Source organism: Scyliorhinus torazame, chromosome 3 (assembly GCF_047496885.1).
Source record: "Scyliorhinus torazame isolate Kashiwa2021f chromosome 3, sScyTor2.1, whole genome shotgun sequence".
NCBI classification, from domain to species: domain Eukaryota; kingdom Metazoa; phylum Chordata; class Chondrichthyes; order Carcharhiniformes; family Scyliorhinidae; genus Scyliorhinus; species Scyliorhinus torazame.
Genome location: NC_092709.1, coordinates 320,898,679 through 320,924,762, shown reverse-complemented (window position 1 = coordinate 320,924,762; position 26,084 = coordinate 320,898,679).

Here is a 26,084-nt window from a genome sequence, read left to right as displayed (position 1 = left end):
GGGGCATCCTGCGGGCGGTGTGCATCTGCGGGGATGGGTGCCTGGACGTTTGGTCCTGCGATACACAATGAAGCATGCATGGTTAGACATCAGGCAGTGATCAGGTGATACGGGGGAGGGGGATATAGGGGAGGTGGGATATGGGGATGGGCTGTTGGTGGCTCACTTGCTCGTGGGGCCCCGACCTCTGCATCAGCAACCTCCCGGTCCTCAGGTCCGCCAGCCAGTTCCAGGGCCCTTTCCTCGTGTACGGTCAGTGGCCTCTCATCAGCGGGCCCTCCTCCAGTCCTCACATGCTCCCTATTGTTGTGTGCGCGCTTCTCCTGTGGGGGGGGTGGTGGCAGGGGTAAAAGGCAACAGTGTTAGGCAGGTATATGAATGCACGCCATCGGTTGCGCGTGCATTGCAGAGGTTAATGTTAGGGCTGGATTCACTTGGGGATATGGGGGTTATGGGGGAGGGGGGATATGGGGGAGGGGGGAATATGGGGGAGGGGGGATATGGGGGAGGGGGGATATGGGGAGGGGGGATATGGGGGTGGGGGGTATGGGGGAGGGGGGATATGGGGGAGGGGGGATATGGGGGAGGGGGGATATGGGGGAGGGGGGATATGGGGGAGGGGGGATATGGGGGAGGGGGGATATGGGGGATATGGGGAGGGGGGATATGGGGGAGGGGGATATGGGGAGGGGGATATGGGGGAGGGGGGCATGGGGGAGGGGGATATGGGGGAGGGGGGATATGGGGGAGGGGGATATGGGGGAGGGGGATATGGGGGAGGGGGATATGGGGGAGGGGGGATATGGGGGAGGGGGGATATGGGGGATATGGGGGAGGGGGGATATGGGGGAGGGGGGATATGGGGGAGGGGGTATGGGGGAGGGGGGTTATGGGGGAGGGGGGATATGGGGGAGGGGGGATATGGGGGATATGGGGGAGGGGGGTATGGGGGAGGGGCGATATGGGGGAGGGGGGATATGGGGGAGGGGGGATATGGGGGATATGGGGGAGGGGGGATATGGGGGAGGGGGGATATGGGGGATATGGGGAGGGGGGATATGGGGGAGGGGGAGATATGGGGGATATGGGGGAGGGGGGATATGGGGAGGGGGGGATATGGGGGAGGGGGGATATGGGGGAGGGGGGATATGGGGGAGGGGGATATGGGTGAGGGGGGTATATGGGGGAGGGGGGATATGGGGGAGGGGGGTATGGGGGAGGGGGATATGGGGGAGGGGGGATATGGGGGAGGGGGGATATGGGGGATATGGGGGAGGGGGGATATGGGGGAGGGGAGATATGGGGGATATGGGGGGGGGGATATGGGGGAGGGGGAGATATGGGGGATATGGGGGAGGCTCACCCTGCCTGCTCTGACGAGGTCGTTCACCTTCTTGTGGCACTGGGTGCCTGTCCGTGGTGTTAGGGCCACAGCGGTGACGGCCTCTGCCACTTCCCTCCACAGACGCCGGCTGTGGCGTGGGGCAACTCTGCGGCCGTGCCCGGGATACAGGGCGTCCGTCCTCTGCTCCACCACGTCCAGGAGCGCCTCCACATCGCGTGACTCGAACCTCGGGGCTGAGCGACGGCCAGCCATCCAGTCGGGTGTTGCGGTTGGGTGTTCCGGTTGGGTGGGTGGGAGGTGCGCGGCCTTATGAGCCGTCACGCCGTGCAGCGCGTATGACGCTGCACGGCGTGAACCATTGCGCAAGCGCGGATCCCGTCACGTCGCTGCTAGCCCATTTCGGGCCGGAGACTATCGGCCCATTTTCATGACGTGACGCAAGTGGGATTTGCGCCATTTTTTGCGCCGATCGGCGGACTTTCCGCCGATAACGGAGAATTTCGCCCCAGGTCTCCGAAATTGCCACAACATCGAAGTCCCAGGTACCAACTCATGCTGCCAGTTCCCCTACCTTGTTTCGTATACTCCTGGCATTGAAGTAGACACACTTCAAACCACCTACCTGAACACTGGCCCCCTCCTGCGACGTCAAATCTGTGCTCCTGACCTCTATACTCTCATTCTCCCTTACCCTAAAACTACAATCCAGGTTCCCATGCCCCTGCTGCATTAGTTTAAACCCCCCCCCCCAAAGAGCACTAACAAATCTCCCCCCCCAGGATATTTGTGCCCCTCAGGTTCATATGTAGACCATCCTGTCTGTAGAGGTCCTACCTTCCCCAGAAAGAGCCCCAGTTATCCAGAAATCTGAATCCCTCCCGCTTGCACCATCCCTGTAGCCACGTGTTTAAATGCTCTCTCTCCCTATTCCTCATCTCACTATCACGTGGCACGGGCAACAACCCAGAGATAACAACTCTGTTTGTTCTAGTTCTGAGCTTCCATCCTAGCTCCCTGAAAGCCTGCCTGACATCCTTGTCCCCTTTCCTACCTATGTCGTTCGTGCCAATGTGGACCAAGACTTGGGGCTGCTCCCCCTCCCCCCTAAGGACCCGGAAAACACGATCCGAGACATCACGTACCCTTGCACCTGGGAGGCAACATACCAAACGTGAGTCTCTCACGCTCCCACAAAATCTCAGACCATTCAGTAACTGGACTGGATCCTAACTGTTGTTTCTGGCACGTTGGGCACAGCAAACCTTTGCCAAATAGAGACAGTTTAATGGCTCCAGTGACCAGTCAGTTCTGCTTATTATTGAGTATGTTCAGTGTGGAGCAAAAGGACTTTCTTCACAGAGTATTTTGATAATACATGTGAGGTGTTCTCTTCTATTATAACCATTGGTTAAAAGCAGCACTTCTCCAATTCTCTGACTCTTGGACCTGTTTTATGTGCACTGTGCGGGCACGTACTGAATCCAGAAGTGCGTGCAATCACGGCAGAAGGCGTCGGGCGCACATTCCAAAATCGTCTGTTTCACGAATGTCCTTTAGGGAAGGAAATCTGTCATTCTTACCTGGTCTGGCCTGCACGTGAGTCCAGACCCACCACAAAGTGGTTGACTCTTAAATGCCCTCTGAAATGGCCCGTCAAGACACTCAGTCCAAGGGTAATTAGAAATGGACAACAAAGGGTGGCGCGGTAGCGCAGTGGTTAGCACTGCTGCCTCACGGTGCCGAGGATCTGGGTTCGACCCCGGCCCCGGGTCATTGTCCGTGTGGATGTTGCACATTCTCCCCGTGTCTGTGTGGGTCTTACCCCCCACGACCCAAAAGGATGTGCAGGGTAGATGGATTGGCCACAAAAAAAAAGAATTGGGTACTCAAAAATGTATTTAAAAAAAGGACTGTGCAACAAATGCTGACCCAGCCAGTGACACCCACGTCCCATGAATGAAGTTTTAAAAATTTGCTCATATATTTCTTCATGCGGCCCAGTGTTGAATTTTGTCTGCTAACACTGCAGGGAGTGCCACTCTGGTCAAGGTGCTAAATCATTGCAAATTGTTGTTGTTGTTGCAATCCTATTCCTTTCCCCCCAGACAAACAAGCTGCATGAGAAATAAGCATGCATTCCTGGCATCCAAAATTGCTCTGACATTGGAGAAGGTTATATTTTAAAGTTGGAAGTGCTGTCTTGATCAATAATTTTTTTTAAAATAAAATAGTTTTTTTCCCCTCAAAGATGTTAGACCGGGCACACTGCACTGCAGCAAGTGTGCAAGAGCAAGCAGCCTCAGCACAGGTTCCCTCAATAGTGAAGTCAGGAATCCTCCCAGGATCTCACCTACAATTCACTCTGACCCTGGGAAATTGTCCAGGTGCTGAGGCAATTGCCACAGACAAGCTTCCAAAGCAGAAACTTTTAGATTGGAAAATGATGGGCAGGAAGCAGCGACCAGCTTGTCCATTAGGATCGCCTCACATTAATGATACTCGGATCATCATGGCCAGATACTCCCACCTCCCTGCAACCATGTAATCGCCCCGGGGGAAGCAAAACAAAAAGCAGGGGAAATAAAATCCCAGAGTCAATAAGGAAAACAATAATTGTAAAATTCATTTCTGATTTTCTCAGGCGATTGAAACGGGTCTAGGAGGTCACACCGACCATGTGTACGTTGTCATAATATCCACGCATATATATAATGAAGTGCAGACAGGCAGTGATTGACACACAGGATGAACAGTAAGCACACAACACAGTGCAGCCAATCACCAGACAGGACACTACCACTATAAAGCCAGAGGGCACTAGGTTTCCCGCGCTCTCTGGACCCAGCCACTGAGACAGTCAGAGTCCACGAGCTAGCTCAGTGCAAACACCGGTAGCTAGTAAGTCTGGTCAGGCTAGTACAAGGTCTCCAGTCAGTTCAGTGTAGTGTCGACCCACAGTTAAATATGTATGTTAGTTCTATCGTTCAATAAAACAGTGTTGGATCTTCTACAGTGTTAGAGGTCTGTTTCTCGCATCAAGTGCAGTCCACACCGAACCGACCTGCCTAACATATCATGGTACTGCGGAGTGACACTGAAAATTGATGGACCTACCTCGAGTGAATCAGCATTGACCAGCAAACAGCCATCCGGTGACATGGAAAACATCCCGCCTCCTCCGCAGCTCCGCATCTCTGGCAACCTCGGCGCAAATTGGAAGCTCTTCAAGCAAAAGTTCCTCTGGTACATCGAGTCCTCCGACCTCGAAGCAGCATCGGATGCCAGGAAAATTGCGTTATTTCTCTCCACCGCGGGGGACCACGCCATCCACATCTACAACTCCCTCACGTTCACTGACGGCGAAGACAAAACAAAATTCAAAACAGTCCTGCTGAAGTTTGACAGCCACTGCGACATTGAGGTGAATGAGAGCTTTGAACGGTACCTTTTCCAGCAGAGGCTTCAGGGTAAGGATGAACCTTTTCAGTCCTTCGTCACCCATCTCTGCAGTGATGTAACTATGCCTCAATGACTGATTCCATGGTCCGGGATCAGATCGTTTTCGGGGTCCACTCCGACTCCCTTCGGCAGCAGCTCCTGAAAGTCAAACAGTTGACCCTCTCTGTCGCTATCGAGACGTGCGTTGTCCGTGCGCATGCCAAGAATCGTTACTCCCACATCAGGACGGCAGAAACTGCAAAGCTGGCCTCCCACGAGGCGGAACGGGTGCACGCCATTGCACAAATGCAGGGCCTGAGCATCGAGGAAAGTGGCCGTTTCGTGCGCTTTTCCCGGGTCCCTGCGCATGCGCGCCACGACCGAGTGGACGACAAGCCCAACAACCCGACTGCGCAGGTGTGTACGTCGACCGACCGCACTGCACATGCGCGATGGCGCACGGAATGCGCTGACGTCGGCGTCATGACGTGTCCGAATTGCGGCTCCGCCCATTTAAAACAGCAATGACCGGCGAAAGGACGCCGGTGTCTACAGTGTGGCAAGCTTGGCCACTACGCAGCCCTTTGCAGATCTGCTCCACCGCTCAGCAGCCAGCGATCCCAGCTGCGGCGCAAAAATGTCCACTCAATACAACAAGGCATGCCAGATTCTGATCCCGACAGCCCAACAGACCCTGATGCTGAGTGCCTCAAGTCCCCATACCGGGTGGGCATCATAACTACACATGCGCTGCCTTCCACCACACCTACGCAACGCCTCTCGATCGTCAGTGTGGATCCCGACGACGAGTGGTCTGCTGTCCTCACAGTGAACAAGGCCCGCATCCGGTTCAGACTGGACACCAGCGCATCTTCGACCCTCATCTTGAAATCCGACCTCGACCCCATCCGCGCCAAACCAAGCATTCTTCCACCGGCCTGCCAGCTCCTTGACTACAATGGCAACGTCATAGCTGCCAGTGGCTCGTGTCAACTGGGGGTATCCAATAAGGCGATCAAGGCGATTCTGCGGCTTGAAATCGTCGGGCCGGACAGAGCATCACTGCTCGGTGCTCGAGCCTGCAAGCTCCTGAACCTTGTTCAACACGTCCACACCATGTCATCATCACCGGCGACGGCCTCGCCCGATGGAAACTTGCAAGCCGACATAGATGACATCATCACGCAGTACCACAGCGTGTTCGACGGAATGGGCACGCTCCCATACCGATACAAAACCCTGCTCAAGCCAAACGCCATCCCTGTAATTCATGCACCTCACCGGGTGCCGGTGCCACTCAAGGATCATCTGAAGAAGCAATTACAGGACCTCCAAGACCAGGGCATCATATCAAAGGTTTCAGAGCCCACAGACTGGGTCAGCGCCATGGTCTGCGTCAAGAAGCCATCAGGGGAGCTTCGCATTTGCATTGACCCTAAGGATCTAAACCGAAACATCATGAGGAGCATTACCCGATACCAAAAGGAGAAGAGTTGACCAGTGAGATGGCCCATGTCAAATTCTTTACTCAGCTCAACGCCTCCAAGGGTTTTTGGCAAATTCAACTGGACGCGTCCAGTCGCAAGCTGTGCACGTTCAACACCCCGTTTGATCGTTACTGCTACAACCGGATGCCATTTGGCATCATACCTGCCTCCGAAGTATTTCATCACATCATGGAACAGATGATGGAGGGCATCGAGGGGGTGCGAGTGTACGTTGACGATGTCATTATCTGGTCCACAACGCCCCAAGAACATATCAAGAAGGTATTCCAAAGAATCCATGAACATGGTCTTCAGCTCAACAGGGCCAAGTGTTAATTTGGTCAATCGGAGATCAAATTCCTAGGTGACCACATCTCGTAGCAGGGCGTACGGCCTGACGCTGACAAGGTCTCAGCGATCAATGCCATGAAGACCCCGGAGGACAAAAAGGCGTTCCTCCGCTTTCTCGGAATGGTCAACTTGCTCGGGAAATTCATTCCCAATATGGCATCCCACACCACGGCCCTCCGCCATCTCGTCAAAAAGTCGACGGAATTCCAGTGGCTGCCCACGCATGAAGAGGAATGGCGCAAGCTGAAAGCAAAACACACGACAGCCCCGGTTCTAGCGTTCTTCGACCCAACCGAGGAAACCAAGATATCAACTGATGCAAGCCAGGACGGCATTGGGGTGGTGCTCCTTCAGCGGAATGACTCCGCGTCCTGGGCTCCAGTGGCGTATGCCTCCAGGGCAACGGTACGCTCAGATTGAGAAGGAGTGCCTGGGCCTCCTAACAGGTATAGTCAAGTTCCAAGAGTATGTTTATGGCCTGCCGAAATTCAAGGTAGACACGGACCACAGGCTTCTAGTCCACATAATCCAGAAGGATTTAAATGACATGACACCTCGGTTACAGTGAATTCTTCTAAAGCTACGCCGCTACGACTTCGAACTGGTCTACACGCCAGCTAAAGAGCTGATCGTTGCAGATGCCCTATCCAGGTCCATTACCTGAACAAAGTGACTTCATCTGCCACATAAAAGCGCAAGTGCAGTTGTGTGCCTCGAACCTTCCGACTTCCGACGAATGGGTGGTCCAAATTCGTGAGGAGACAGCCAAGGATCCTCTGCTGCAGCGCGTGATGCAGCGCCTCAGCAATGGCTGGCAGAAGGGACAATGTCCCCAGTTCTATAACGTAAAAGACGACCTGACGGTGGTGGAGGGAAATTCGACAGGATCGTAATTCCTCAGAGTATGTGTGCTATGGTGCTGGGCCAACTCCATGAGGGTCACCTTGGGGTCGAGAAATGCCGACGCAGAGCTTGGGAGGCGGTCTATTGGCCGGGCATCAGCCAGGACATTGCCGACACAGTCCTCAATTACCCTGTCAGAAGTTTCAGCCAGCTCAACCCAAAGTAACGTTGCAGCAGCACGAGATTGTGACCTCTTCGTGGTCCAAAGTCGGTGTAGACTTTTCCACACCGAGGGGCGTGACTACGTACTCCTGGTCGACTACTTCTCCAGTTACCCAGAAGCAGTGAAACTGTCCGACCTCACGTCGAAGGCGGTAATCAAAGCCTGCAAAGAAACGTTCGCCACACATGGGATACCGCTCACGGTAATGAGCGACAACGGTCCATGCTTTTACAGCCAGGAATGATCTGACTTTGCACAGTCCTACAAATTCCGTCACATTACCTCCAGTCCCTACTACCCACAGTCAAACGGGAAGGACAAAAAAGTGGTCCACATTGTAAAGCGGCTGCTGTTCAAAGCTGCAGATTCAGGCTCCGATTTTAACCTGGCGATGCTGGCATACCCCACTGACAACTGGATTGTCTCCAGCCCAGATGTTCATGAATCGCACTCTGAGGACCACAGTTCCAGCCATCCACGTTCCCGAACTTGACCACCTCACGGTCCCACAGAAAATGCAGCAGTCACGGGCCCAACAGAAACCCACGTACGATGCCCATGCCACGGATCTGCCCGAGCTGGCCCCAACTGATCATGCTTGCGTACAGTTGCCTGAGGGCAGCTGGTCAGCCACAGCTGTTGTGCTCAAACAAGTGGCCCCAAGATCGTTCCTTGTCCGCATGGCTGATGGCTCCCTGCTCCGGTGCAACAGACAGGCACTGCGAAGAGTTCCACGCCCGCTACCTGACCGGTGTGTCCCGCCGCCTACGATGCCTCCTCCGGATGTACTTGACCATGAGGCCACCGATCTACCAGCAATCCTGCCTGTCCAGGCGCCCACCGCGCTGCCAGCAATCCTTTCTCTCCAAGCGCAGGCGGCTCCTAATCCGCCTCTGCGGCGATCAACAAGAATTTGTCGCCCACCACAAAGACTAAATCTATAGACTGAGCTTTTGTACATTTTTGTGACTTCACCAATTGGACCTCTGTAAATATTGTTTTGTTTGCCATGAATCTGCACTATCACAACCTTCCTATGTATATACGTTCATTTAGACTTCTTTCTGTATATAGTCAGGCACACATATATATATATATGTATAAGCATCCACACCTTAGTATTTATTTTAAAAAGAAAAAAGGGGGGAGATGTCATAATATCCACTCATGTATATAATGAGATGCAGACAGGCAGTGATTGACACACAGGATGACCAGTAAGCATACAACACAACACATTGCAGCCAATCACCAGACAGGACACTACCACTATAAAGCCAGAGGGCATTAGGTTTCCCGCGCTCTCTGGACCCGGCCATTGAGACAGTCAGAGTCCACGAGCTAGCACAGTGCAAACACTAGTAAGTCTGGTCAGGCTACTGCAAGGTCTCCAGTCAGTTCAGTGTAGTGTCGACCCACAGTTAAATATGTATGTTAGTTCTATCGTTCAATAAAACCGTGTTGGATCTTCTACAGTGGTAGAGGTCTTTTTCTTGCATCACCGCATCAAGTGCAGTCCACACCGAACCGACCCGCCTAACACATCATATGTGAACTGGTAATCCACTTGCCTTTCATATGAATGCATCATTGACTTTTTTATAAAATAGTTTTTCTCCTCAAAGATGTGAGGCCGGCACATGGAATGTGCATCATTGACTCACCTGAGGAAGGAGCTGCGCTCCGAAAGCTAGTGATGCTAAACAATCCTGTTGGATTTTAACCTGGTGTTGTAAGACTTCTTACTGTGCTCACCCCAGTCCAACTCTGGCGTCTCCACATCATCATTGAATTAGCCTGGACCAGCTTCCTTTTGAAGGCTTTCCAGATGCACCTACAAACTGGCAATGCCATCCAGTACCTCATCACTTTCAAAATCTCCTGACATCTGGTCTATTCCTGCTCTTGGCTGAGATGCTTAGCAGAATGACTGAGTGATGTACTATGTGCTTTTAGTAAAAACAAACTATCATCTGGAGTCTATCAGGGTTTAAAGCGTCATCATTCTCATAGAATTTCACAGAATCTCTTCAGTACAGAAGGAGGCCATTTGATCCACCGAGTCTACACTGACCCTTCTGTGGCCACCTAAAATGGCGTCCGACAAGGGATGCTGGGAAATGTGGCCAACATCAAGGACAAGCAGGCTGCAGCTCAAAATAAACATTAAAAGCTTCAGCCCAGACTTTGCAAATACACAGGAAAAAGGCCATCTCCAGGCCATCCCAGGACAATTGGACGTGCATGTTAATTTCATCGAAGTAGCAGACTCAACAACGTCTACTTTCCTTATTTGGATAGGCCTACGTGCCCTGGGCACTAACGGACATAGCTGGTAAGGGCACACCCCGCCATCAAGTGGCGGACCTTGATTGGACTTTATTGATCAGGGTGATTGAACCCTGATCGATTGATTGGTAGCTGACCTGGGACGGCCCAAAAGGGCGCTATGGTAAACCACTGTGTTATGATATTAGGGTTGTACGGTAGAACCTGCACGACAGCTTCACCTGTGGCCCCTGCATGCTAGCTCCACCCAGGAGGCGGGTTATAAATATGCTGGCCTCCAGCTAGCAGCTGTCATAATATACATCAGTATATCATGGTGCAGACACACACTGATGGACACACAGTGGGACCAATCAACACCGCAGCCAATCACCAGTTAGAGCACACGCACTATAAAGACAGGGGGCATCAGAGTTCCTGCTCATTCGAGTAGCAGCTAGCTAGGAGGACAGAGCTCACAGCCTGTAACACAGACATTCACCATGTGCTGAGTGCATCGACTGGTTAGGACAAGGCAAAGGTCTTTAGTTAAAGCTAGTCTCGTGTTAACCCACAGTCTGAGTATGTTAAATAGTTAATGATTCAATAAAATAGTGTTGCACTATTTCAAGTGTTGATGACCTGTATGTGTTCCATGGATCCAGAACACCCAATACATCAGCAGCCATTTCGCCAGTTGCTGTGGGAGGCCACACATTTGATACGAATAAAGCCTCAGTTTGGATTCAACTTCTTCTCCAGTCAAATTGATCGTGCCTCAATTTATTAGTATCAGATTCAGAAGATGGACCTTCGGATTAAGCCATATCGCCTGCAGCTGGATCCGCACTCAAGCAATGCCAGAAAGGACTTCCAGCACTGGCTAGCTCGCTTTGAAGTGCATATCAACGCGGCACCAACCCCTGTTCCAGAGGCTCAGAAGATCCAAATATTCCCGCTGATCCAGGATGCGCCCAATTACGCTGATGCCATGACTCGACTCAAAGAAAATTATGAACAGAAGACACGCGCTCGCAACGCGTACTCAACTACCTAGTGAGTCAATCGAGGACTTCTGGAGGGCTCTGATCCCACTAGTTCGGGATTGTGACTGCCAGGACGTTACAGCTAAGGAGCACTCAGGTCTCCTTATGCAGGACGCTTTTGTAATTGGGATTGGTTCTGATGTTATCAGGCAGCGGCTCCTAGAAGGGGCCACGTGCGACCTCGCAGAGACTAAAACACTAACGCTCTCCATGACTGTCGCCCTGCGCAATATCCAGCCCTACGCCCCCAATCGCGTGGCCCACTCCTCCTACGCTTCATGGGCCCCACAGGCAGCGGCCCCAGCGGGGGCGCTACCCACCCAATACGCTTGCGCTACACGCCAGCCAGTGATCTCCGGGGGGCCCCAATGCTATTTTTGCGGGCAGCAAAAACACCCCCGTCAATGCTGCCCGGCCCGCGCTGCCCTTTGTAAGGCCTGCGGGAAGAAGGGCCACTTCGCTGCGGTGTGCCAGGCCCGCTCAGCGGCCGCGGTCGCCCTCCCCCCGTAACCGACAATGGGCGCCGCCATTCTCCTCCCCTCCCCAGGCCATGTGCGACCAATGGGTGCCGCCATCTTCTTCCCCGCACAACATGTGCGTTTCATGGGTGCCGCCATCTTGCTCCACCCCCGCAACGTGCGTTCCATGGGCGCCACCATTTTGTAATCCCCATGATCTCCGGGCGCCGCCATCTTGTCCACCCCGTGGCACATGGATACCAACGGCTTTCCAGGACCTCAACTCAACGGCCGCCTCACTACCCGACGATCAACCATGGCTCGCCTCCATGGAAATCGACCAGTCCTGACCACATAATCTGACCAACGCATCCAGAAGCGTGAAAGTCAACGGCCATGTGACCTCCTGCCTACTGGACTCAGGGAGCACCAGGAGCTTTGTACATCCAAATACGGTAAGGCGCTGGTCCCTTAAGGTATACCCTACCAATCAAAGTATCTCCCTGGCCTCCGGATCCCATCGCGTAGCGGCTGCACGGTCACGCTCACAGTCCAAAGCGTAGAGTTCCACGGTTTTCGCCTCTACGTCCTCCCTAACCTCTGCGCTGCACTTATCCTTGGCCTGGACATCCAGTGCAACCTCCAGAGCCTGACCGTTAAATTCGGCGGACCCTTACCACCCCTCACTGTGTGCGGCCTGGCGACCTTAAAGGTCGATCCTCCTTCCCTCTTTGCCAATCTAACTCCAGATTGCAAACCTGTCACCACCAGGAGCAGATGGTACAGCACCCAGGATAAGGCCTTCATCAGGTCCGAGGTCCAGCGGTTGCTTCAGGAGGGAGTCATCGAGGCCAGCAACAGCCCCTGGAGAGCTCAAGTGGTAGTGGTTAAGTCTGGGGAAAAAAAACGAATGGTCGTGGACTACAGCCAGACCATCAACAGGTACACGCAGCTCGATGCATACCCCCTCCCACACATATCTGACATGGTTAACCAGATTGCACAGTACCGGGTCTTCTCAACGGTGGACCTGAAATCCGCTTCCCACCAGCTCCCCATCCGTAAATCGGACCGGCCATACACCGCCTTCGAGGCAGACGGCCGGCTATATCACTTCCTTAGGGTCCCCTTCGGCGTCACAAACGGGGTCTCGGTCTTCCAAAGGGAGATGGACCGAATGGTCGACCGGTACGGTTTGCGGACCACGTTTCCGTACCTAGACATTGTGACCATCTGCGGCCATGATCAGCAGGACCACGACGCCAACCTCCCTAAATTTCTCCGCACCGCCACTCTCCTCAACCTCATGTATAAGAAGGAGAAGTGTGTGTTCCGCACAAACCGCTTAGCCATCCTCGGCTACGTGGTCCAGAACGGAGTTCTGGGGCCCGATCCCGACCGCATGCACCCCCTCATGGAGCTCCCCCTCCCCCACTGCCCCAAGGCCCTCAAACACTGCCTGGGGTCTTCTCATATTACGCGCAGTGGGTCCCAAACTATGTGGACAAGGCCCGCCCACTCATACAGTCCACTCATTTCCCCCTGATGGCCGAGGCCCAACAGGCTTTCGCCCGGATCAGAGCTGATATTGTCAAAGCTGGAATGCATGCTGTAGACAAAACACTTCCTTTCCAAGTAGAAAGCGACGCATCGGACATCGCCCTTGCCGCCACCCTCAACCAGGCAGGCAGGCCCGTGGCATTCTTTTCCCGCACCCTCCATGCCTCCGAAATTCGGCACTCATCCGTTGAAAAGGAGGCCCAGGCTATCGTTGAAGCTGTGCGACATTGGAGGCATTACCTGGCCGGCAGGAGATTCACTCTCCTCACTGCCCAACGGTCGGTAGCCTTCATGTTCAACAACACACAGCGGGGCAAGATCAAAAATGATAAAATCTTGCGGTGGAGAATCGAGCTCTCCGCCTTTAATTATGAGATTAAGTATCACCCTGGCAAACTCAACGAGCCCCCAGACGCCCTATCCCCAGGTACAAGTGCCAGCGCACAAGTAGACCGACTCCGGACCCTGCACGACAGCCTTTGTCACCCAGGAGTCACTCGGTTGTACCATTTAATTAAGGCATAAAATTTGCCCGATTCCATCGAGGAAGTAAGGACAATCACCAGGGACTGCCAGGTCTGTGCGGAGTGCAAGCCGCACTTCTACCGGCCGGACCACGTGCACCTGGTGAAGTCCTCCCGCCCCTTTGAACGCTTCAGCGTGGTTTTCAAAGGCCCCCTCCCCTCCTCCGACCAACACACATATTTCCTCAGTGTGATCGATGAATACTCCCGGTTCCCCTTCGCCATCCCTTGCCCCGACATGACGTCTGCCACCGTCATTAAAGCCCTTAATTCGATCTTCACTCTGTTCGTCTTCCCCGCCTATATCCACAGTGACTGGGAATCCTCATTCATGAGTAATGAGCTACGTCAGTTCCTGCTCAGCAGGGATATCGCCTCCAGCAGAACGACGAGCTACAACCCCCGGGGAAACGGACAGGTAGAAAGGGAGAATGGGACGGTATGGAGGGCCACCCAGCTGGCCCTGCGGTCGAGGAATCTCCCGGCCTCCCGCTGGCAAGAGGTCCTCCCTGATGCACTACATTCTATTCGCTCATTACTCTGCACTGCCACTAACAGTACAGCACATGAACGTCTTTTTGCCTTCCCCAGGGAGTCCACATCCGGGGTATCGCTCCCAACGTGGCTTCTATATCCGGGAACCGTGCTTCTCCGTAAACATGTGCGGCTCCACAAGGCGGATCCGTTGATGGAAAGGGTGCACCTGCTCCACGCAAACCCACAGTACGCCTACGTGGCGTTCCCCGACGGCTGCCAGGATACCGTCTCCCTCAGGGACCTGGCACCATCAGGTTCCACCCCACACCTCCCCCATCGCCCCCGGCGCCACCCTCCCCTCCCCCGCCACCCCCATCACCCCCCCTAGGACCGTCCATCCTTCCCCCTGCCCACCCCCGTTGATGAAGAGGATTTTGGCACGTTCCCGGAGTCAACTTTGACCACGACAGCGGCAACATCGCCCTCCCCACTTCGCTGATCTCAAAGAACCATCAAGGCACCGGACCGGCTGAACCTCTGACCGGCCCGCCGGATGCCAAGAGACATTTTTTTACTGCTCTGTAAATATTAAAAATTGCTAATTGTATATAGTTATCCACCACCCCGCCGGACTCAATTTTAACAGGGGGCGAATGTGGTAAACCAATGTGTTCTGATATTAGGGGTTGTACGGTAGAACCTGCGCTACAGGTTCACCTGTGGCCCCTGCATGCTAGCTCCGCCCAGGAGGCGGGTTATAAATATGCGTGGCCTCCAGCTCGCAGCCATTTCACCAGCTGCTGTGGGAGGCCACACATCTGATAGGCGCAAAATCCCCAGGGATAAAAGATGCTGTGCAACCCCTCGATCTTGCTCTGCAGCAGCAACCAACAACGGTGACCTTTCACCGGCCGAAGAGGAAGACCATCCATGCCACCAGCAGAACGAAGACCAGAGCCAGGAACAGACCAGACCAACAACCAACCATCGAAGACTGCAAGACTGCGGGTTGCAGATGGAGGCCAATATCTGTCCGGTACTTCTCAGTCACTTCAAAGTTAAGTTAAGTTCTTGTGCAAACCTACTTGTAGTTTAACTTATGTTATATGTGTGTGTGATTGATTAACTCCAACAATTGTGTGCAAGTAAATAAATATTGAATTGTTCATGAAACGGACTGGTAGTCATTTGTCCACTGTATACAGGTTAAGACACATCATGGTACAGACCCAACACTTCGAAAGACCACCCTACCTATGCCCAATCCACTACCCTATCCCTGTAACCCCACCTAACCTTTGGACACTAAGGGGCAATTTAGCATGACCAATCCACCTAACCTGCACATCTTTGGACTGCGGGAGGAAACCGGAGCACCCGGAGGAAATCCCACGCAGGCACAGGGAGGATGTACAAACACCAGACAGACAGTCACCCGAGGTCGGAATCGAACCCGGATCCCTGGCGCAGTGAGGCAGCAGTGCTAACCACTGTGCCACCGTGCTGACCCGTGCTGCAGTCTTTTTTTATTAATCATGATCTCTTGGGAGTACCCTTTCAGATACTCCACTTGGGATTTTCTGTCCTTTCGTTCTGCTCGGACAAAACAACCCCTTTATCCACCACCATAAACAATCAACCCCTCCTGTACAATGTCAGCAGTGCGTACCATCTATATACTGCACCGCAGCAATGTGAGTCTCCTTAGACAGCACCTTCCAGACCCGATCTCTAACATCTAGAAGGACAAGGACAGCAGGTGCATAGGTATACCACCTGTAGCACACAAAGACTCCGTGAGACGAATAGAGTGAAGTCGATGAGGCTTTAAGCGTGTCTGTTCCCCCGCAGCTCGATAGTAGAATGGCCTGCGGGGGAGGACTCCGGCTTCTTATACTCCGCCTTCAGGGCGGAGCTAGAGGTCAACGGCCAACCAGGACCCGGGATCTGTCAGCCAATGACATTAGGGCTTCCAGTCCCACATGACCCCTAATACATACTACCACATTCACCCCTTGTCAAAAATGAACCCGGCGGGGTGATGCTTCGTATGGTGGTAAGGGTTTACTGGGCTGGTCCTGGGAGGAAAAAAAACATTCACATGGCAATACAGTATTGTACAATTTTGTCCTGTTTCAACTATTTACAGAAGGTATCGGGAGAAAAGCAAAATGTTCTTGTGAAAAGTCCATATTTTGATTTAGATCGACGCCACGAGTCGGTCGGGCGGTCTGGTCGTCCGTGTCGATCGCCTCGGCCCCGGTGGTGGTGGTGGTGGTGCTTGTACCGGTGTTGTCGTCTCCGGGAGCCTTACGGTTTCCGCTTGGGCTTTATTCTTGGTCGGGCCTGAGGGGAGGGGAACCGATCCTCCTGGGAAGGGGGCGGTCGCGGGGTGCGGCGGTGGCAGGAAGGGGGGGGGTTGGGTGAATGGTGTCGGGGGTGTGTGTGTGTTGCCGGCGGGCACCAGATCCCGCAGGGAGACCGTGTCCTGTCGGCCGTCGGGGTACTCCACGTAAGCGTACAGCGGGTTCGCGTGGAGGAGGTGAACCCTTTCGACCAACGGGTCCGCCTTATGTGCCCGCACATCCTTTCGGAGCAAGATGGGTCCTGGGGCCGCCAGCCAGGTCGGCAGCGACGTTCCAGAGGAGGACATCCTAGGGAAGACAAGGAGATGCTCATGAGGCGTTTGATTAGTGCTCGTACATAATAGCGACCGGATGGAGTGGAGAGCGTCCGGGAGGACCTCCTGCCACCGTGAAACTGGGAGGTCCCTGGGCCGTAGGGCCAGTAGGACGGTCTTCCAGACCGTGCCGTTCTCCCTCTCTACTTGCCCGTTCCCCCGGGGGTTGTAGCTGGTCGTCCTGCTCGAGGCTATGCCCTTGCTGAGCAGGAACTGGCGCAGCTCGTCACTCATGAAAGAGGACACCCTGTCGCTGTGGACGTATGCGGGGCAACCGAACAGTGTGAAGATGGTGTTCAGGGCTTTAATGACTGTGGCCGCGGTCATGTCAGAGCAGGGAATGGCGAATGGGAAGCGGGAGTATTCGTCCACCACATTAAGAAAGTGTGTGTTGCGGTCGGTGGAGGGGAGGGGCCCTTTGAAATCGAGACTAAGGCGTTCAAAGGGGCGGGAAGCCTTAATCAGGTGCGCACCATCCGGCCTGAAAAAATGCGGTTTGCATTCCGCGCAGATGTGGCAGTCCCTTGTGACTGTACGGACCTCCTCTAAAGAGTATGGGAGGTTGCGGGACTTGATAAAGTGGAAAAACCGAGTGACCCCCGGGTGGCAGAGGTCCTCGTGGAGGGTTTGGAGGCGGTTAATTTGTGCGTTGGCACATGTGCCACGGGATAGGGCATCGGACGGCTCGTTCAGCTTTCCGGGACGATACAAAATCTCGTAGTTGAAGGTGGAGAGCTCGATCCTCCACCTTAAGATCTTGTCGTTTTTGATTTTGCCCCGCAGTGCATTATCGAACATGAAGGCTACCGACCGTTGGTCAGTGAGGAGAGTGAATCTCCTGCCGGCCAGGTAATGCCTCCAATGTCGCACAGCTTCCACTATGGCTTGGGCTTCCTTTTCCACTGAGGAGTGGCGGATTTCTGAGGCGTGGAGGGTCCGGGAGAAAAAGGCCACGGGTCTGCCCGCTTGGTTGAGGGTGGCCGCTAGAGCTACGTCTGAGGCGTCGCTCTCGACCTGGAAGGGGAGGGACTCGTCGATGGCGCGAATCGTGGCCTTTGCGATATCCGCTTTGATGCGGCTGAAGGCCTGGCAAGCCTCTGTCGAGAGAGGGAGGGTAGTGGTCTGTATTAGGGGGCGGGCCTTGTCTGCGTACTGGGGGACCCACTGGGCGTAGTATGAAAAAAACCCCAGGCAGCGTTTCAGGGCTTTGGAGCAGTGCGGGAGGGGAAATTCCATGAGGGCGCGCATACGTTCGGGGTCGGGGCCTATTATCCCATTGCGCACTGCGTAGCCCAGGATGGCTAGCCGATTGGTGCTAAAAACGCACTTGTCCCCGTTGTACGTGAGGTTCAAGGCTTTGGCGGTCTGGAGGAATTTTTGGAGGTTGGCGTCGTGGTCCTGCTGGTCGTGGCCGCAGATGGTTACATTGTCGAGATACGGGAACGTGGCCTGCAACCCATGTTGATCAACCATTCAGTCCATCTCCCATTGGAAGACCGAGACCCCGTTTGTGACGCCAAATGGGACCCTTAGGAAATGGTATAATCGCCCGTCTGCCTCGAAGGCTGTGTACTTGCGGTCACTTGGGCGGATGGGGAGCTGATGGTAGGCGGACTTGAGGTCCACGGTGGAGAAGACTTTATATTGGGCAATCCGATTGACCATGTCGGATATGCGGGGGAGAGGGTACGCGTCTAGTTGTGTGTACCTGTTGATGGTCTGGCTATAGTCTATGACCATCCTTTGTTTCTCCCCTGTCTTCACTACTACCACCTGCGCTCTCCAGGGACTATTGCTGGCCTGGATTATGCCTTCCTTTAGTAGCCGCTGGACTTCGGACCGAATGAAGGTCCGGTCCTGGGCGCTGTACCGTCTGCTCCTAGTGGCGACGGGTTTGCAATCCGGGGTGAGGTTCGCAAACAAGGACGGGGGTTGCACCTTGAGGGTTGCGAGGCCGCAGATAGTGAGTGGGGGTATTGGGCCGCCGAATTTGAACGTAAGGCTCTGTAGATTGCATTGGAAATCTAATCCCAGTAAGGTGGGGGCGCAGAGTTGGGGAAGGACGTTTAGTTTGTAGTTTTTCAACTCCCTCCCCTGCACCGTTAGGGTAACTATGCAGAATCCTTGGATCTGTACGGAGTGGGATCCTGCAGCTAGGGAAATCTTTTGTGCGCTGGGATAGGTTGTCAAGGAACAGCGCCTTACCGTGTCGGGGTGGATAAAGCTCTCCGTGCTCCCGGAGTCGACTAGGCATGGTGTCTCGTGGCCGTTTATTAACACGGTTGTCGTCGTCGTCTGGAGTGTCCGGGGCCGAGCTTGATCGAGCGTAATTGAAGCGAGACATGGTTGTAGTAGCGGAGTGGGGTCCGTTGTTGCCGTCCAAGATGGTGTCGGGGTTGAACAAAATGGCCGCCCCCATACATCGCACATGGTTGGGGGGTCACAAGATGGCGGCGGGGGTGGACAAAATGGCCGCCCCCACGCGTCGTAGAGGTTTGGGGTGGTCCAAGATGGCGGCGCCCTTCCTCCCCTCGTGGTGGCCGGGACCCAAAATGGCGGCGTCTGCAGGTCGCACATGGGGGGTTGGGGAGCGTTAGGACCGCGCGGGGCTCCCTCATCTCCGGGGTCAGCGGTGGTCGGGTCCCAAGTTGGTAGCGCCGGCGGGTCAGACGTGGGGCGCGGGGGGGGGGGTTAGGGGGCGTTAGAGATGCCCAGAACTCCCTCTTCTCCGTGGGGAGTGGTGGTCGGGACCCAAAGTGGTAGCGCTGGCGGGTCATACATGGGGTGCGGGGGGGTGGTTGGGGAGCGTAAGCGGCGTGCAGGGCTCCCTGTTCTCCCGGGACCGTGGTGGTCGGGACCCAGAGCGGCTGCGCCTGCGGGTCGTACATGGGGCGCTGGGGGGGTTGGGGAGCGTAAACGGCTTGCAGGGCTCCCTGTTCTCCCGGGACAGCGGCGACCTCGCGGGACCGGCACACAACCGCGAAATGGCCCTTTTTCCCGCAGCTCTTGCAGATCGCTGCGCGGGCCGGGCAGCGCTGTCGGGGGTGTTTCGCCTGGCCGCAGAAATAGCAGCGGGCGCCCCCGGTGCGACTTGGCGTTTGGACCGCGCAAGCCTGTGGGGTGTCGGGGGGGGGGGTGGGTTTGTCGCGACGGGTACGTACGGAGCCCAATGGGCTGCCGCGCGGTCGGGGCCGTAGGCGCGGGTATTACGCGCGGCCACGTCTTGGGAGGCTGCTAGGGCCCGGGCCTCTGAGAGTCCTAGCGACTCTCTTTCTAGAAGTTTTTGGCGGATTTGGGAGGAATTCATACCTGCCACAAAAGCATCGCGCATTAACATGTCCGTGTGTTCATTTGCGTTCACCGAAGGGCAGCTGCAGGCTCGTCCCAAAATCAGCAGCACGGCGTAGAATTCGTCCATCGATTCTCCGGGACCTTGCCGTCTCGTCGCGAGCTGGTAGCGAGCGTAGATTTGGTTAACTGGGCGGACATAGAGACTTTTCAGTGCTGCGAACGCCGTCTGGAAATCCTCCGAGTCTTCGATGAGGGAGAAGATCTCCGTGCTTAACCTCGAGTGCAGGACCTGTAGTTTTTGGTCTTCTGTGACCCGGCCGGTGGCCGTTCTGAGGTAGGCCTCGAAACAAGTCTGCCAGTGCTTGAAGGCTGCTGCCGCGTTCACTGCGTGGGGGCTGATCCTCAGGCATTCCAGAATGATCCTGAGCTCCATAGTCCTTTTTAGGCACGCTTAATAAATTGTAGCGCACAAAGACTCCGTGAGACGAATAGGGTGAAGTCGATGAGGCTTTATTAAGCGTGTCTGTTCCCCCGCAGCTCGATAGTAGAATGGCCTGCGGGGGAGGACTCCGGCTTCTTATACTCCGCCTTCAGGGCGGAGCTAGAGGTCAACGGCCAACCAGGACCCGGGATCTGTCAGCCAATGACATTAGGGCTTCCAGTCCCACATGACCCCTAATACATACTACCACACCACCACCTGCGAGTTCCCCTTCAAACTATGACTTTCCTGACTTGGAAACACATCGCTGTTCCTTCACTGTGGTGATGAGGGATGGGCAACAAATGCTGGGCCTTTAAAGCAAAACATACAGCCTCCGAATGAAAGTAAAATGTCAGCAGTCCGGGGGGCCTTTGCCCCAGTGGCCAGGGCCTGACCCTGGTCAAAAAAAGGGGGGGGGGCGGTCAGGTAAGTGATGTAATTTAAGTGGCAGCCCACCTCGGAGGAGCAAAGGAAAATGTAAAAAGGAGGAACCGTTTCCACAGACAGGGAGATCAGGAACTGGATGACACAGGTTTAAAATAATTGGTGAAAAGCACCGATGGGGCAATGAGATATTTCTGGATGCAGCAAATTGCTGTGATCTGTACTCACTGCCTGAAAGGGAGGTGGAAATACATTCAACAGCAGCCTTCGAAAGCAACTTGGACATGTGCTGAAAAAGGAAAACAATTTATCAGGCTCTCGGGAAAGAGTAGTGCAGCCAAACTAACACTTTCAAAGATACGACATCGTGCGAATGTCTAAATGTCTTCCTTCTGTACTGTATGATTCCAAACGTGTTTCCCTCTGGCATTGTGGAGAATCTGGAGGGTTGCGGGGTTGGGCCTTCCTCTGCATCCCATTAACAGGATGGAAATGAGTTTCATGACGGCCTCTGATGGGTTTTCTGATGTGCGTGGCAGGCACCAGCAGAAGGTCCTGCTTTTAATTCACCCCGCGGGGCGTGAAAGTGATTTGTGGACTTCCCGCCATACTCTCCCACCATGCCCGCAATCGCACCCGCCAGCGGGGGCTTGGGAGAACTCTGCCCTCAGTGTAATCATCTAATAATAATAATCTTTATCATTGTCACAAATAGGCTTACATTAACACTACAATGAAGTTACTGTGAAAATCCCCTAGTCGCCACACTGCGGCACCTGTTCAGGTACACGGAGGGAGAATTCAGAATGTCCAATTCTGGCACGTCTTTCGGGACTTGTGGGAGGAAGCCGGAGCACCCGGAGGAAAGTCATGCAGACACGGGGGACGTGCTGACGACTCCGCACAGACAGTGACCCAAGATGGGAATCCAACCTGGGACCCTGGCTCTGTGAAGCAACATTGCTAACCGATGTGGGGGCCCTAACTTTTTTTTGTTCACGTCAGCTATATAGCCATGCACCCAGATAGACAAAGTTGGCCTTTTCAAATTGTAAATATATTCCTCACTGCTGTAACAACTCCCAACACCAGGAGCACACAAGTACTTCTCGAATTCAGCACTGCAAGGATACAAATGTTGTCAAGTTCATTATTGACTGAATTCCCATCATTTCTGCTTATTTCAATGCAGTTTCATCCTGCCATTATTCCCAATATAAAATGCCAGAACTGAAGTCGGGAAAGCAGGGAGCTGGTGGTTGGAGAAACCTGGCACCGACTTGCTAGCCTCAGACTGAGGTCCTCTCATCTCCTTCAGCTCTTGAGACATAAAATTGGAAACTAATCAGGTGTGATTGTAGTTTACGCAGTGTCAATGGATTGTTCTGTTCAAGCTCGACTTTGGGCCATTAACAGTAGAGACTGGAAACAGCAAAAGTTGCTTCTTGTCAGTCGATAGTTCAAGTTACTCATCCTTCAATGGCAATGAAACTGGTATTCATCAGTAGTTTATAAAAGGTGATAATGATTTTTCAGACTGATCTACTAATTGCCCAATCCTCTTTTCCATTGCTTCACCTATTTCATCAGCACATCTGTTGCTGAAACTCTCATTCATGTCTTCAGGCAGACAGGAGTTTGATCATTTACATACATATACATATATGTATCTATATTAGGCTATTGAGTTGGATAATCAGCCATGATCGTGATAAATGGCGGAGCAGGCTCGAAGGGCCAAAAGGCCTCCTCCTGCTCCTATCTTCTATCTACCCCCAAAAGCCTGTTCTGTTTTGAATGAGATCTTTGTCCTACTTCTATCTGTCTTTTCACATACCCCTTCATGCTTTGTGTTAACCCAACAAATGTTATACTTTTCTGACCTACTTTCTGTCGTGTTGGGTGTTCTGATGCACAAATGATCCAACACGGCTGTAGATGGTACAACTCTGTTTTACTGTCTAAACAACGGGAACAACTAACTGCTGGCTTGGGTATGTGCTTCACCAGCTAAGCTGTGGACCCAGCCCTATCACTATCTTAGTGAGGCACACAGCACATGGTCTGTGTCTGAGTGGCACGCTGTGAGCTCTGTGCTCTGAGCTATCTCCTGGTAGAATGAGCGGGAACTGTGGTGTTCCCTGTTTTATAGTGCGTGTGCTCTCACTGGTGATTGGCTGCGATGTTATGTGTGTGCTGGTTGGTCCAACTACCTGTCCATCAGTGTGTGTGTGAATGCACCATGATATGCTGATGTGGACATCATGGTATCCCTCCCTTTCACAAAGGCTATTTGCCTTCATGCTAATAAATATTAGTGTGTACTGAGTGCATCTGAGTATGTGTGTGCAATATTTACAACATGTGCATGAGGCTAAACTATGTACATAGGAAGGTGTCAGGTGCAACAGAACAACGAGGTTGTACCTATAACAGAACAAATGCAATCAGCAAACGACGAGAGAAAACTTCTGGAACAATGAACGACAAGAAAAGAAACTTGTTAACAGTACTGTAAAACAATTCAGTGAGTCCAATGTGCTAACAGGCTCATAAGTTAAGTCTCTCAGGTGGGCGACGAATTTGGGTTGACCGCCTCAAGGGTGGGTCAGGATCCACCGACTGAGCAATGGGTCTGGCCACGGGCGAGAGAGGAAGAGGCAGAGTGGCAGGAAGCTCAACAAAGTCGACATCAGGGAACAGGAGGGCGTGGCACCGGTGCATGATCTTGTAGCGAGCGCGGAACCAGACGAAGGGCCTGCCGATTACGGCGGCGAATGGAGCCATCAGGCATACGAACCAGGAATGAGCAGGGAGCCACATGGCGGAGAACCTCGGCGGTTGATGACCAGCCACCCTCCGGTAGGTGTATGCGGACATTGTCCCCAGGCGCCAGGGCAGGAAGATCAGTCGCCCGAGCGTCATGCGCCACCTTCTGCTGAGCACGCTGTTGTTGCATCCTTCGCAATACTGGAGCATGGTCAAGGTCAGGAACATGAATGGACGGCACAGTGGCCCTGAGGGTGCGACCCATCAACAGCTGGGCTGGCGAGAGGCCCATGGTCAGTGGGGCCGAGCGATAGGCCAGCAGGGCTAAACAGAAGTCAGATCCTGCATCAGCAGCCTTGCAGAGGAGCCACTTCACAATGTGGACGCCCTTTTCTGCCTTGCCATTCGACTGAGGATGCAAGGGACTGGACGTCACGTGCGTCAAGTTGTATGAAGTGGCAAAGGAAGACAATTCTTGGCTCACAAAGCAAGGCCCGTTGTCAGACATGACGGTGAGCGCAATTCCATGGCGAGCAATGTTTCTTTGCATGCCCGGAAGGCAGCTGATGACGTCGTGTCGTGCAGGCGTATGACCTCCGGATAACTTGAGAAGTAGTCAATCAGAATAATGTAGTCCCTGCCGAGCGCATGAAAGAGGTCCAGGCCCACCTTCGCCCAGGGGGACGTGACCAACTCATGGGGCTGAAGGGTCTCAGGGGGTTGCACCGGCTGAAACCTTTGGCAGGTGGGGCAGTTGAGCACCATGTTGGCGATGTCGTCGCTGATGCCCGGCCAGTACACAGCCTCTCGGGCCCTCCGCCTGCACTTTTCAACTCCGAGATGGCCTTCGTGCAGTTGTTCGAGCACAAGCCGGTGCATGCTGTGTGGGATCACAATCCGGTCCGACTTCAAGAGGACACCATCAATGACGGGCAAGTCGTCCCGGACGTTGCAAAATTGTGGGCACTGCCCCTTGATCCACCCTTCCGTCATGTGGCGCATCACATGCTGTAGAAGGGGGTCAGCCGCAGACTCACGGCGAATGTGGGCCAGACGTGCATCAGTGGCCGGCAGATTGGCCGATGTGAAGGCTACTTGTGCGTCGACCTGACAAACGAACCCCTCCGAGTCGGGCGGTATGTTGACCGCTCTGGACAGAGCATCTGCGATGATGAGATCCTTCCCCGGGGTGTAGACAAGTTGGAAGTCGTACCTCCGGAGCTTGAGCAGAATGCCCTGGAGGCGAGGGGTCATATCGTTGAGGTCCTTCTGAATGATGCCGACCAGGGGGTGATGGTCGGTCTCCACAGTGAACTGCGGAAAACCGTATACATAGTCATGAAACTTGTCAACAGGCCTAGGCATCCTTCTCAATCTGCGCATAGCGCTGTTCTGTGGGAGTCATGGCCCGCAACGCATAGGCGACCGGAGTCCATGATGCAGTGTTGTCCCGTTGCAGGAGTACCGTCCCAATACCGGACTGGCTGGCGTCAGTTGAGATCTTTGTTTCCCGTGTGGTATCGAAAAACGCCAGTACCGGGGCGGTGGTGAGCTTGACCTTGAGCTCCTCCCATTCACTCTGGTGTGCGGGCAGCCACTGGAATTCCGTTGTCTTTTTGACCAGGTGGCGAAGAGTAGTCATGTGCGAAGCAAGGTTAGGAATGAACTTCCCCAAGAAGTTGACCATCCCGAGAAAGTGCAGCACTGCCTTCTTGTCTGACGGCTGCTGCATGGCTGCGATGGCTGCCACTTTGTCGGCATCCGGCTGCACACCTGACCGGGAAATGTGGTCCCCCCAAAACTTTAGCTCAGTCTGGCCAAAAGAGCACTTGGCTCGGTTAAGGCGCAGGCCCTGATCCCGTATCCGTGCAAAGACACGCTGGAGACGACTGATGTGCTCCTGTGGTGTGGTGGACCAGTCGTCTACATAGACGCGTACCCCTTCGATGCCCTCCATCATCTGTTCCATTATGCGATGGAACACCTCGGAGGCCGAGATGATGCCGAATGGCATCCTATTGTAGCAGTATCTGCCAAATGGAGTGTTGAAAGTGCACAGCTTCCTGCTGGATTGATCCAATTGAATCTGCCAAAAGCCCTTTGAGGCATCAAGCTTGGTGAATATTTTTGCCCGAGCCATTTCGCTCGTTATTTCTTCTCTTTTGGATATGGGGCAGTGTTCCCTCATAATGTTGTGATTCAAATCTTTTGGGTCGATGCAGATCCGGAGCTCGCCGGAGGGCTTCTTGACGCACACCATGGAGCTGACCCATGGCGTTGGCTCCGTGACCCGGGAAAGCACTCCTTTGTCCTGCAGGTCCTGTAGCTGCTGCTTGAGGCGGTCCTTGAGTGGTGCTGGGACCCTACAAAGTGCGTGAATGACCGGGGTGGCGTCCGGTTTGAGTCGTATTTTGTATGAGTAGGGCAGTGTGCCCATGCCCTCGAAAACCTCCTGG